This window comes from Mandrillus leucophaeus, unplaced genomic scaffold, assembly GCF_000951045.1.
Source record: "Mandrillus leucophaeus isolate KB7577 unplaced genomic scaffold, Mleu.le_1.0 Scaffold38, whole genome shotgun sequence".
In the NCBI taxonomy this organism is placed as follows: Eukaryota; Metazoa; Chordata; class Mammalia; order Primates; family Cercopithecidae; genus Mandrillus; species Mandrillus leucophaeus.
Window position 1 is genome coordinate 1915048 of NW_012104031.1, and position 11164 is coordinate 1926211.

The window sequence follows — 11164 nt, forward strand, 5'->3', positions numbered from 1 at the left end:
AGGGAGGAAGACGTGGCAGGACACTTTCTGCAGAGCTACACCCCTGATAACCCAGTTCCCAAGCTGGGCCCCTGCGGCTCCTCCACCGAGGGAACCCCACCCAGCCGTTGGTCTTCCTTGTTCTGTTCTGGACGCTTCCTCCAGGAAGGTGCGAGAATGTGCAGGCAGGCAGTCCACCCACGGCCCTGGAGCGCCTACGGGCTGCTTGGCGCTCCTTGAGGGGCTGCGGGGAGGCAGAAATCAGAAGCCCAGATCTCTGCCCCGTGTGCTCCAGGCTGGGTGGTGAGACCCCGGTGAGCCTCCAAGGCTGTGCTGGGTCTTTGGGATTCATCAGTACAGACCCCAACCCGAACTGCGAGACCCCGGAAGAGGAGGGGCCCTGGGAGGGGCGGTGGAGCCACCAAGAGCGGTTCTGTGGTCTCCAGAAGGCAGACAGGACAGAACACAGGAGTCCTGGGGCAGCAGTCTGGTATAGTGACCCCACTAGCTCTAGGCTTAGAAAGGCAGATAACACCCCAGAACAGCAAAGAAGGAAGCGGCCGAGGAGAAGAGGTAGTGAATGTGCTGGGCTTCAAAGAAGCCCATTTGCAGGTGAGGAAAACAGGCTCGATAGTCAAGTAATTTGTTCAAAGTCACTGAGTTCCTCAGGGATGGAGCTGGGCTTCCAAGTCACACAGGTCATAGTTAGCCAGGCATGGTGGCTCACACCTGTAGTCCCAGCTATTCAGTAGGCTGAGGCAGGAGGACTGCTTGAGCCTGGGAGATGGAGACCCGTCTGGGTAACCTAGCAAGACTCTGTCTCTAAAACAAATTAAAAAATTAGCTGCATGTGGCGGTGTGCACCTGTAGTACCAGCTACTTGGGAGGCTGAGGAGGAAGGATTGCTAAAGCCCAGGTAGAGGCGGAGGCTGCAGTGAGCTAGTTCATCCCATGGAGCTCCCTTTCCTACCCAGTTGGCATGTTCTGCGAGGAAGAGAGACCCATGCAGATGTGGTTCCACTGAATGGGCAGTGAGCCAGTCAAGTTAGTGGTCACCAAGACTGTACGGTAGGGAGTGGGGATGGCACCACAAAGGTAGGGAGGACGCGTGTGTTTGGAGACCATAGAAGGTGCCTGGGAAGCTTGGACTTGATCCTCTGAGCAATGGGGCCAAAGATTGTAGAGCAGAGGAGAGACGGGATCGCAGAGGTACTTTCTGTGGAATCCTCCTTGCCTCACGCCGCCTCACGCCGCCTCACGCCTTCCCCACTGGAGTTGTTTAGGTGAGGCTTGCTTCTCCTCTTCTGGGCTCGCAGAGCAAGAACTTATATTTAGCAAAGGGAATTTATTATCTCTGGTCCATCTGCCTCACCTGTTCTTGCTGCAGCTTTAAGATCTTCATGCTACCGCATCTCTTCCACCTTAATCCCCCAGATAAAGGCATGCACCCAACACCGACCCTCCCTTTGGCTTCTCATGCCCCCGAAGCTACTCAGATCCCCCAGAAACATTCACACGTCTGGCTCAGGCTTCTCGAAGGATCCGTGGGACTCGTCTGCGGCCCTTGCCCTCTGCCTGCCAGAGAGGAAACCTGCCCAGCAGGCCCATCTGTTGGTCGCCTGCCTTTTCCAGCTGCCTGAGGATTGTGGGGCCTGGGACTGGGGTCTCTATCCCCCTCCCTGGCCTCCCTCTGGGATGCTGTAATCTCTTGGCCCAACTCCCCTTTCCTCCACTGGCTCTGCAGGGTCAGAGACCCCCAGGAACCTCTCATCTTGGCTAAATGAAAGCAGACTCTCCCCCTGCCTGCACCTGGCAGCCTTGCCAAGTCCTGAAGAGCCAGGGCAGGTGAGTTGGGCTTGATCGGTCCTGCCTGGCACCGGGCCCTCATCCACAACTTGTCTGCCCCTTCAGTAGAGCAGCTTTCCTATAGCCAACGCAGGGCTGGCCTGGCATCTCAGCTGGGCAGGGGAACAATGGGAGGTGACCAAGGGTCCCCCTCCCCAAGAGTGCTGCCGAGCTGTGTCTGCTGCCCTAACCCCAGATTCCCGGCTCCAGCCTGGCCTGCCCTGGGGTGGGAAAGACAGTCCCTTCAGTAGCTCTCTAGGTCCCTGCCTTCCTCGAACACTGTGGTGTGCGTGAGTGGGGTGTGGAGCCACTGTCCCCACACCAACCAGCCAGGCTTCTTCCTCCCAGGCCCTGGGAGGGAAGTCTGTGCTCCTGTTCCTTCCTTTGCACATTCCTTTACGGATAAGGGCTTCAGTTGGTAAAAATGATATATGTGCTTAGATCACACTAAGAGAGACCCACTTGTATTGGAGTGGAGAGGCTTAAGTTTTTAATCAAGTTCTAATAATAAATAAAAAATGCAATTATCACGTGAGTGGGGCCTTGCAGACGCACTTTCTCTAGCTCCTGCTTCTTGACAGATTTCTCTATTCAGAAGTGACCCCAGAAGCTCATCTGGTTCAGTCCCCAGTTTCCAGGTTTAAGGGGCAGGTGGGACTGAGACCAGTGAGCCTGCCTGGGGTTTAGGTGGGAATCTTTTGTTTTTTTTCCATCTTTCTGATCCTGTTTATGAAATCAGTGTTTTTATTACACTTGCCCATTGTCACAGAGAATCTGTGGATAGAGGGAAACCGAGAGAGATGTGGATCGAGGGAAACTGAGGCAGAAAGCAATCTTTGTCTAAGCAGAAACAGGGCTATAACCCTATCGTCTGAAGTCCTTCTGCCTCTGACTCTGAATAATACAGAACCCGGGTACCCCATAGCTTGGCTAGCATCCTTGTTCAGGGTTATCAGAGACCAATTTGGGCTGAGGGCTAGGAGAAGATCCTGGCATCTCATAGTGGCCCCCAACCCTCTCCAAATGTTATTTCTCTAAATTCTCTGTATTGAGGTGGGGGCGGGGGATGGGGAGGCCCCAGGGCCCCAGCTAAGCCCTCCTGACACCTGGAGACATACCCCAGAGCTGAAAGGTGATCACCAGGCTGGCTGGCTGAGGTCCCACACATGATTCCAAGCCCCTGGGCAGTTTCTGGTTCCCTGCAGTCTCTTGTGGGGGACTCTAAAAATGCAGCTCACCCAGACGGTGGCCCTGCTCCCCTTTGGGGGGCAGCCTTGTCCTGGTGGTGGAAGGCCCAGGAGGCTGCGCTGAGCCACCCCATCCTCTCCCTGGCAGGCAGGCTGCGTGGCTGGTTAGCAGCTTGTCACTGGTGTGGATGGAGTTAAACCTTTTCGGGGACTATTTACTCCTGATCCTAAGTGACAGCTTGGGGAGGGAGAGTCACGTGGCCCTGAAATCCCCGGGGGAGCCGATGGAGCATGCCCACAGCTGCCTGTGCCTGGGAAAGATGCTGGATCCTGCAGTCACCACAACAGCATCCTCTCCCCTGCGCCAGGGACCTGCCAGCCGGAGAGATGACTGATTAGATCAGATTAGATCCGGAGCCCCGCGCTGCAGAAGGGGGCCCCAGGGGCGGGGGGAGGAGGACCCCAGCTGGCCTGAGCTGGGGGGAGGGGTGCCTTGGGGCTCGCAGAGGTAGAGCTTTCCAGCGCGGGGATCACACCTCAGAAGCCGGTGAGTCTGTTTTCATGCATCACATAGATGAGGTGGGAGGAGGAAGGCTGGGCTCTGGTCAGGGCTGGCAGCTGCCTGTCTGCCGCGTGAGCCTGGGCTGCTTGCACTGCGGTGCACTGGCTTCCCCATCCCTCATCCTTGGCAGCCTTACTTGGGGATCATGGATGCTGAGAATGCTAATTATAACCCTCCCTGTGCCCCCACCCCCACCTCCAGAGTCCCTGTCAGGGCTGATGCTGTTTAAATTGATTACATTTGAATTGCATCTCCTGGATGAGGGCAGCGTTGGGGCTGGCGGCTTCCTAGGGTCCAGCAGGGTTCCCCAAGCAGGCTAGCACAGAGACGCCAGCCCACCCTCCCTTTAATCCTGCCAACAGGAAGGAGAGATGGAGGGGGTCCAGGGTCAGGCTCAGGTCAGCCCCAGGGGCTCACCTTCCTCAGGGTGGGGAGGGGTCAGGGTGTGTATCATTCTTATGGGTCAGAGGTTGGGTCGAAGGATGACAGAGGCTCTTGGATTCCAATTTCTAGGAGGCATCTGAGCTCTGGGGGTCTCAGATTTAGTGAGGAGCTCCTGAAGGAGCTGGAGCCTGGTATGTGGTGGAGGGGGGCAGGGAATGAGGGGATGACGTTTATAATGATGGTACCGGGCTGCAGCCAGCTAAGAGCCTCGAGGTATTGTGTGAGGAGTCTGGGGAAAGGAGGACAGTTGGGGAACTGGCCAGAGAAGGGTAAGGAGGGCTACAGTGGAAGGGGAGGGAAGTGGGGCGAGACAGGAAAGTGGTGGGGGCGGAGGAGAAGAAGGGAGAAGAAGGGAGAAGAGGCTCCTGGGAAATGCTCTTTGAGACAACATGCCAGCCAGGGCAGGGAAAGGGGCTGTGGAGCCTGGGAGAGCAGAGATGGAGAACCGGGATAGAGGGAGAGCCATTCCCGGGATAGAGGGAGAGCCATTCCCGGGGCACAGGAGTGGGGAGGGAGAGCTGCAGGAGGGTGGAAGTTGGTGGGGAGGAGGCTGGAGCTCAGAGCTGGTGTCAGAGGAGGTTGCAGACTTCAGGGATTGGAGGCTCTTCCCAAAGCCCTGTAGACTCTTTACGCCCAATCTGATCACTTGAGTGGTGCACTCTGCTGAAGGTCTCCTGCATGGTGGGGCAGGGTCCTCGCTGGCAGGTATCTGCCTGAGCCCACTGAATGGGCAGGTGCGGGGGCACTGTGGGCACCTGCCCTACAAATCTCCCAAATCCTGTCTTCCAGGCCACCCTGGAAGAGTATGAAACTGGGGAGGGCTCCTGTGGCTAGGACAGTTCAGTCGCCAGCTTTCACCCCCGAGCAGCTGCATTTTAGCTTCAGCAGGACAGGAGCAGACCCTGCTGGTGGGTGGAGGGGAGGTGGGAGCGGCTAGGCTCAGGCCTGTCTCCAGGTTGGGGTGGCAGCAGGGGCGGAGGGCTCCCCGCCTGGCACTGCCACTGGGCTTTCCTTATGGAAACAAGCGGGTTTCTGTGTCTCCACACAAGGGCGCAGAGTGCCGAGCCACAGATATGAATTATTAAAAGTCCTTGGTTTTCCAATCAGTGGCGAGGTGATAAATGTGTTAGCACTGGTGTGTAATTAATCCTGGCGGGCTGCTGCACACAGGCTGCAGACAATGGGGGTCCCCCCCCTTTTTTTTTTTTGCTGGGCTAGGCTTCTTTTCCTCCTTCCTAGGAAGGTGATGGTGCAGGACGCATTACACAGATAATTACTTTGAATGTGTCTGCCTGGATTATTGAGTTGGATTATTCCTGCTTGTAAATGAAATGATTACTGATCCCCCAGTCAGTGAGGGAGGCAGCCACTTTGGCTCCTGGGCTGACATCAAAGCCCCCACTTTGCCCAGGCCCAGCCTGCAGGCTTGGGCTCACAGAGTGAGCTCTCTTGGTCCAGGGGACTGGCCTAGGCCAGAGTGAAGAAGCCGCAACAGCAGATGGGAGCATGGTGTCAACTGGGGCTGAACAGGCTGCGGTTCTGTTCTCCGAGCCAATTGCCTCATCGTCTTCCTCACAGCCTGTTGTGAATTTGCTGAGGTCATTGGCACTGGTCTTGGCGCACGCATGGGCCCCCCCCAGAGGAAGGTTGGAGCTGGGCCTCACAAGAGAGCTGCAGGATTTGCACTCCCCTGAGCTCTGGGGTGAGGCAGAGGGGCTCTGGAAGCCGGGGCTTAATGAGGGGACTTAAGCAGGTCAGTCTCCAACCGCTGAAAGCACATTCAGAGAGGAAGAAACGACTGTATTTTGGGAGACATTTAGAGTAAGTGGGAGCAGCAGGAACAGAAGTTGAGGGTGGGCCGAGAAGCCTTCTCTCGGCCATCTCTCCGTTCAGGGGGCTCCTGCTCAGCACCCTCAGCCTTCAGACGCCCCTCAGAGACTCTCTAGTCCAGACTCCCTCCACATCCAGATGAGCCTTCCTCAGTCTCCCTGACAGAAGCAGCAGCCTCACTTGGATAATTTCAGCGACAGGGAGCTCATTACCTCACAAGGCAGCTTCCTCTGTGGTTGGAACATTCTTCTATGTTGAATCAAAATCTGCTGACTTCTAAGTTCCACCCTCTGGTTCTGATTCTTTGAAGTTGTGCAGAACAAGTCACCTCTCTCTTTTACATGGTGATAAAAATAGTTTTCTTTTGATTAAAATAGTATATAATAGTCAGTGTGTGGATGTCCTATGTTTTACATGATCATTTCTGTACTGGACATTTAAGTTGTTACCTTATTTTCCTTTTACAGATAGCACAGGAGGAACATTTTTGTTCGTAAGGCTCTTTCTGTGCTTTGGGTGACTTAGGATAAATTCCAAGGCATAGAATTAATATGATGAAGGGTATACATTAAAAGAATTATTATTCTGTGAGTATAAAAGTAACACATTGTCATTTAGAAATGTAGGAAAACCTAAAGAAAAGTTAAGAATTACCCATAGATTTGATATATAATTTTAATTTTGGTATATTTGTACTTTTATGAATTCACGCATGAATATATGTCTAGATTTATCATCACAATATGTATATACATATCGTTAAAATCTTGGCCCAGATGTGTATTATTGTCAGTTAAATGGAAAGCATTTTTTCATATTATTAAATATTATTTTACAGCGTTATTATTGTTATTATTATTATTAGAGACAGGGCCTTGTTCTGTTGTCCAGGCTAGAGTGCTGTGGTGCAGTCTCTGCTCACTGCAGTCTCAACCTCCTGGGCTCAAGCAATCCTCCTACCTCAGCCTCCCAAGTGGCTGGGTCTACAGGTGCATGTCACCATACCTGGCTAATTTTATGTATTTTTGGTAGAGACAGGGTTTCTCCATGTTGGCCAGGCTGGTCTGGAACTCCTGGGCTCAAGTGATCCACCCACATCTGCCTCCCAAAGTGCTGGGATTACAGGCGTGAACCACTACCTCTGGCCTTTACAACATCATTTTAAAGTGGCTGCCTCATATTCATCATATGCCTTTTCAATTTATTTGCTGATTTAACCCCTATGTTAAATTAGGTATTTCCAATTTTCCACTTTTATAAACAAGGCTACAATGAACATATAAATATCTGAATCTTCACACTTATCAATAATTTTTTCCCTTAGGTTGCATTTCTAGAAGTGAAATTGCTACATTATTAAAATATTTTGCCAAATTCCTTGTTCAAAAGCACTAATTTACATTCCCAGCAGCTGTGTCTGAGAATGGATTTTTGTGCCATGAGCATCAACATTGAGTATTACAATCTTTTTCATGGTTTTCATGTATTGTTTCAATCCATTTGTTTGGGAGCGAGACATACAATTTTTAAAAAGAGACTTATCAAATGTGACATTGTCCGTATTAATAGCAATGCAATATATAATATGTTCATATAATAAACATATTTATGTGTTTGAGTCTTTGGCTTTTCTTAAAAGACAGTGTGTACAGAGTCATTAAGATCATAGTTGGCCGGGCACAGTGGCTCACGCCTGTAATCCCAGCACTTTGGGAGGCTGAAGGGGGTGGATCACTTGAAGCCAGGAGTTTGAGACCAGCTTGGTCAACATGGTGAAACGCTGTCTCTACTAAAAATACAAAAATTAGCTAGGTGTGGTGGTGGGTTCCTGTAATCCCACCTACTTGGGAGGTTGAGGCAAGAGAATCAATTGAACCTGGGAGCAGAGGTTGCAGTGAGCTGAGATCATGCCACTGTACTCCAGCCTGGGTGGCAGAGCAAGACTCTGTCTCAAAACAAACAAAACATAGTTATGGGGTCAAACTCAGGTTGAATCTGGAATCTACCATTTACCAGTAATATGATACTAACAGTGACTTTACCGCTTTGTGTCTCAGTTTCTCCATTTGTAAAATGAAGATAATGCTTCTTGTGAAGATAAATGAGGTTACATATGCAAAGCAAATAGAATCCTGCTGAGCAGAATAAGTGACAAATGTGTTTGTTATTATTACCTTGTTGATTTGCATGAGAAACAGATATCTGAAGATAGATATCATCATCTGTCTCCCTCCAAGCCCTCCCAGGTCTCCTTGTTCAAGGCTAAGTGCCCCTGTTCCTCCAAAGACCCTCAAGTTCTTTCTTGAGCTTTCCTGGGGCCCCCACATGAACTGTGGCCTCACTGGCACAGAATGTGGTGAGGTGGCTACACACATGCCCAGGGTAGCCACTTCCTCCAGGAGAATCTCCTGGAATGGCACACTTGCTGGGGGCTTCCTCTGGTAGGTGCATGGATGAAGGGAGTTGGCCCTCTAGTGTCTCCTGGCTTATAGGATACTCCACTGGAGCTGGTACTCCTGCAGCCCCGTCCACGCCCCTGCATGGCCATGTGCACATCCTGTCTTGGATTTCTTCCTTGTCAAATCTACCCAGCATTTCTCATTCCCATGAGACCTCTTTGCACTTTCAAAAGTAGCACAAGCTGATCTGATAAACTAATTATGATCCATGTGTTAGCTCCTGCTGTGGTCGTGGAGAGAAGGCTCATCTGGAATTTGAAGACATGGGTTCAAATCCTGGCCCAAGTAGTAGCCATATGATTTGCAGAAGTTACTTAATCCTTCTGAGCTTTCATTTCTTAGCCTGAGAACTGGAGTTTGTATCACTACCACCTACCTAGCTGATACCTAGGTGAGTAATATACATGGAAGTGCTTTGTAAACTGAGAATAATCACACAAATGTCGGTTACTGAACATCATGTTTCAGAAGGCAAGGCTTTAACTCAAAGACCAGACAGGTGCTGAGGTGGATTGGTGGGAAATGTGTTTAGCTGGTATTCAGGGATACTGTCAAGTCCTCCCAGGTCACCCACTTAGTCTCTGTGGAGGATTGATCCTTAATGCGTGAATTCAGGAAATAGAGCTGGAGGTGCCAGTGCTGATCTGATAAACATGCATCAGTGCTGAGGCTTCAGGGTAGCTGGTCCACACTGGTTTCAGCTATGACTTCCTCCGGTTAGTTGGAGCTCCACTTCTGCAGCGAGACGGCCTAGGGCCCTCCTTAAGGAGGAGGTGAGGTCCCTCCTTAGCTCTGACATCATCGTGTCCACCTAGTCTGGCTCATCATGACTTGAGAAGAACAGGCATCTATAATTGCAGTTTCCAATTTGCTTTTAATTAGCCAAATGCTTGCAATTAGCCTCTTAAATTCTACCTAGCCTCAGGTGGTGCAGTCATTGTTCTGGTTTTGCTCGGTTCCTGGGATCACATGAGCAGCAATGGGCTATCCAGGGACTGGATCCAGGCTATCCAGTAATCCTGCTAACGTCACTTGAAACCGGGGCTGTCTCACTGGGGAATTGAAGGGGATGGGAGCAGGGAAGAAAAACCTGCTTTGGTGGGGTGGTGCGGGTGGGAGTGTGGTGATAGAGGCGTAGTGCTGAGAACTGTTCGAATGACAAGTGAAGTCTAGAACCCAGGTTTCCTCCTCCTAACCCAATGCTCTTCCCCTTCTGAGCCTCAGTATCCTCATCTCTAAAATGGGAATAATAATTCCCGCCCTGCCCTCATCACCAAGAATCAAATGAGTTAGTGTAGGAAGTAGGTGTGAATATGAAGCAATGTGACCTGAAAGTCCACGATCACATCAAATGTGAAACCTCTTTAAAGTTCTCCATATGCTCCCGGTGGTCCTGGCCACTGCTTCTTGGACTCTGACCTTCTCAATCACTTCTCTACTGTCCAGTAATTCCTGACTCCATTGTCATCTAATCCTGCCAACTCTCCCCCCAACTATGAGTGATGAGAGGGCAGTATTTAGCACATAGTAGGTGCTCAACAAATGTTGGTTGGATATATGAAGCTTTGGATGGGAGGGTTAGGCCCAAGGAGCGGGCACAGAGAAATGCTCATGAGAAAGCCTTGGATGGGTCACTGGTGGGGAATTTATTCCCTGTTCTCCTCAGTCTTGTGTCTCACTCCTCTGTACTTCTTCAAGGCAAGAGATGGCCTGATTTGTCTTATTTGTATCTGTGATGTTTCACACAAAGCCAGGCACAAAATGGTTGGTAACTGCTTTTTGACTGGCTGAGTGAATGAGACAGGGTGATGTGGTAGAGACAGCATGGAATTAAGTGGTGAGTAGAACTTGGGAGCCTGGCCCTACCATTTTCTTTGGGTACATACTTACTGCATGCTCTTTATGTACCAGGCAGGTACTAGGTTGCAAAAATGAATTTTTGTTTTGATTTATTTATTTTTGAGATGGGGTCTCACTCTGTTCCCCAGGCTGGAATGCAGTGGCACAATCATAGTTCACTGTAGTCTCGACCTCCTAGGCTCATGCAGTCCTCCCACCTCAGCCTCCTGAGTAGCTGGGACCACAGGCGTGCACCACCACACCTGGCTAATTATTTTATTTTTCATACAGACTGAGTCTCACTTTGTTGCCCAGGCTGGTCTTAAACTCCTGGGCTCAAGTGATCCTCCTGCCTCGGCCTCCCAAAGTATTGGGACTACAGGCGTGAGCCACTGTGCCCGGTCAGAAATAAATTTTTAAACTCACAGTCTTGTAAGGGAGCAGATGAGTGAACAAACGACCATGCTGTATATGATAGAGACATATGCTACACATGTTGGAGGCCAAAAAAGAAAAGGATAGACTCTCCTAGGGGGTTCCCCAAGGCAGGAACCTTAAGCCGGGTCTCAGCTTGGGAAAATTACTTTAGTTCTCTGGGTCTCTGTTTCCTAAGCTATCCTGTTAGGAGACTGAAGTCTTCTCAGAGGTGAGGATGAAATGAAATAAAATAATATGAAGAAAATGTCTGGCATTGGATAGTCCTTTTTTCCCTTTCTTTCTTTCTTGCTCTATGACCCAGGCTAGAGTGCAGTGGTACAATCTTGGCTCACTGCAAGCTCTGTCTCCTGGGTTCAAGCAATTCTCCTGCCTCAGCCTCCTGAGTAGCTGGGATTACAAGGCATGTGCCACCATGCCAGGCTAATTTTTGTATTTTTAGTAGAGATGGGGTTTCACCATGTTGGCCAGGCTGGTCTCGAACTCCCGGCCTCAAGTGGTCTGCCTGCCTTGGCCTTGGAAGTGCTGGGATTACAGGTGTGAGCCACCACACCCGGCCTAAATAATTTTTTTTTTTTTTTTTT

General features: G+C 50.7%; 1 protein-coding gene across 2 annotated transcripts in view; it reads left to right on the top strand.

Annotated features, from left to right (window-relative positions):
* Positions 1 to 11164, top strand: part of PLEKHA6 (pleckstrin homology domain containing, family A member 6) — a 156702-nt gene that overhangs the window by 14626 nt on the left and 130912 nt on the right. Inside the window, exon 1 of one of the 2 annotated variants that reach the window (XM_011990451.1) lies at positions 3321 to 3558. The exons of the other annotated variant lie outside the window; for it this stretch is intronic. The gene's annotated coding sequence lies outside the window, so the exon portion shown is untranslated. Of the gene's footprint in view, positions 1 to 3320; positions 3559 to 11164 lie in introns of those variants that run through there. 2 annotated transcript variants of the gene reach the window in all.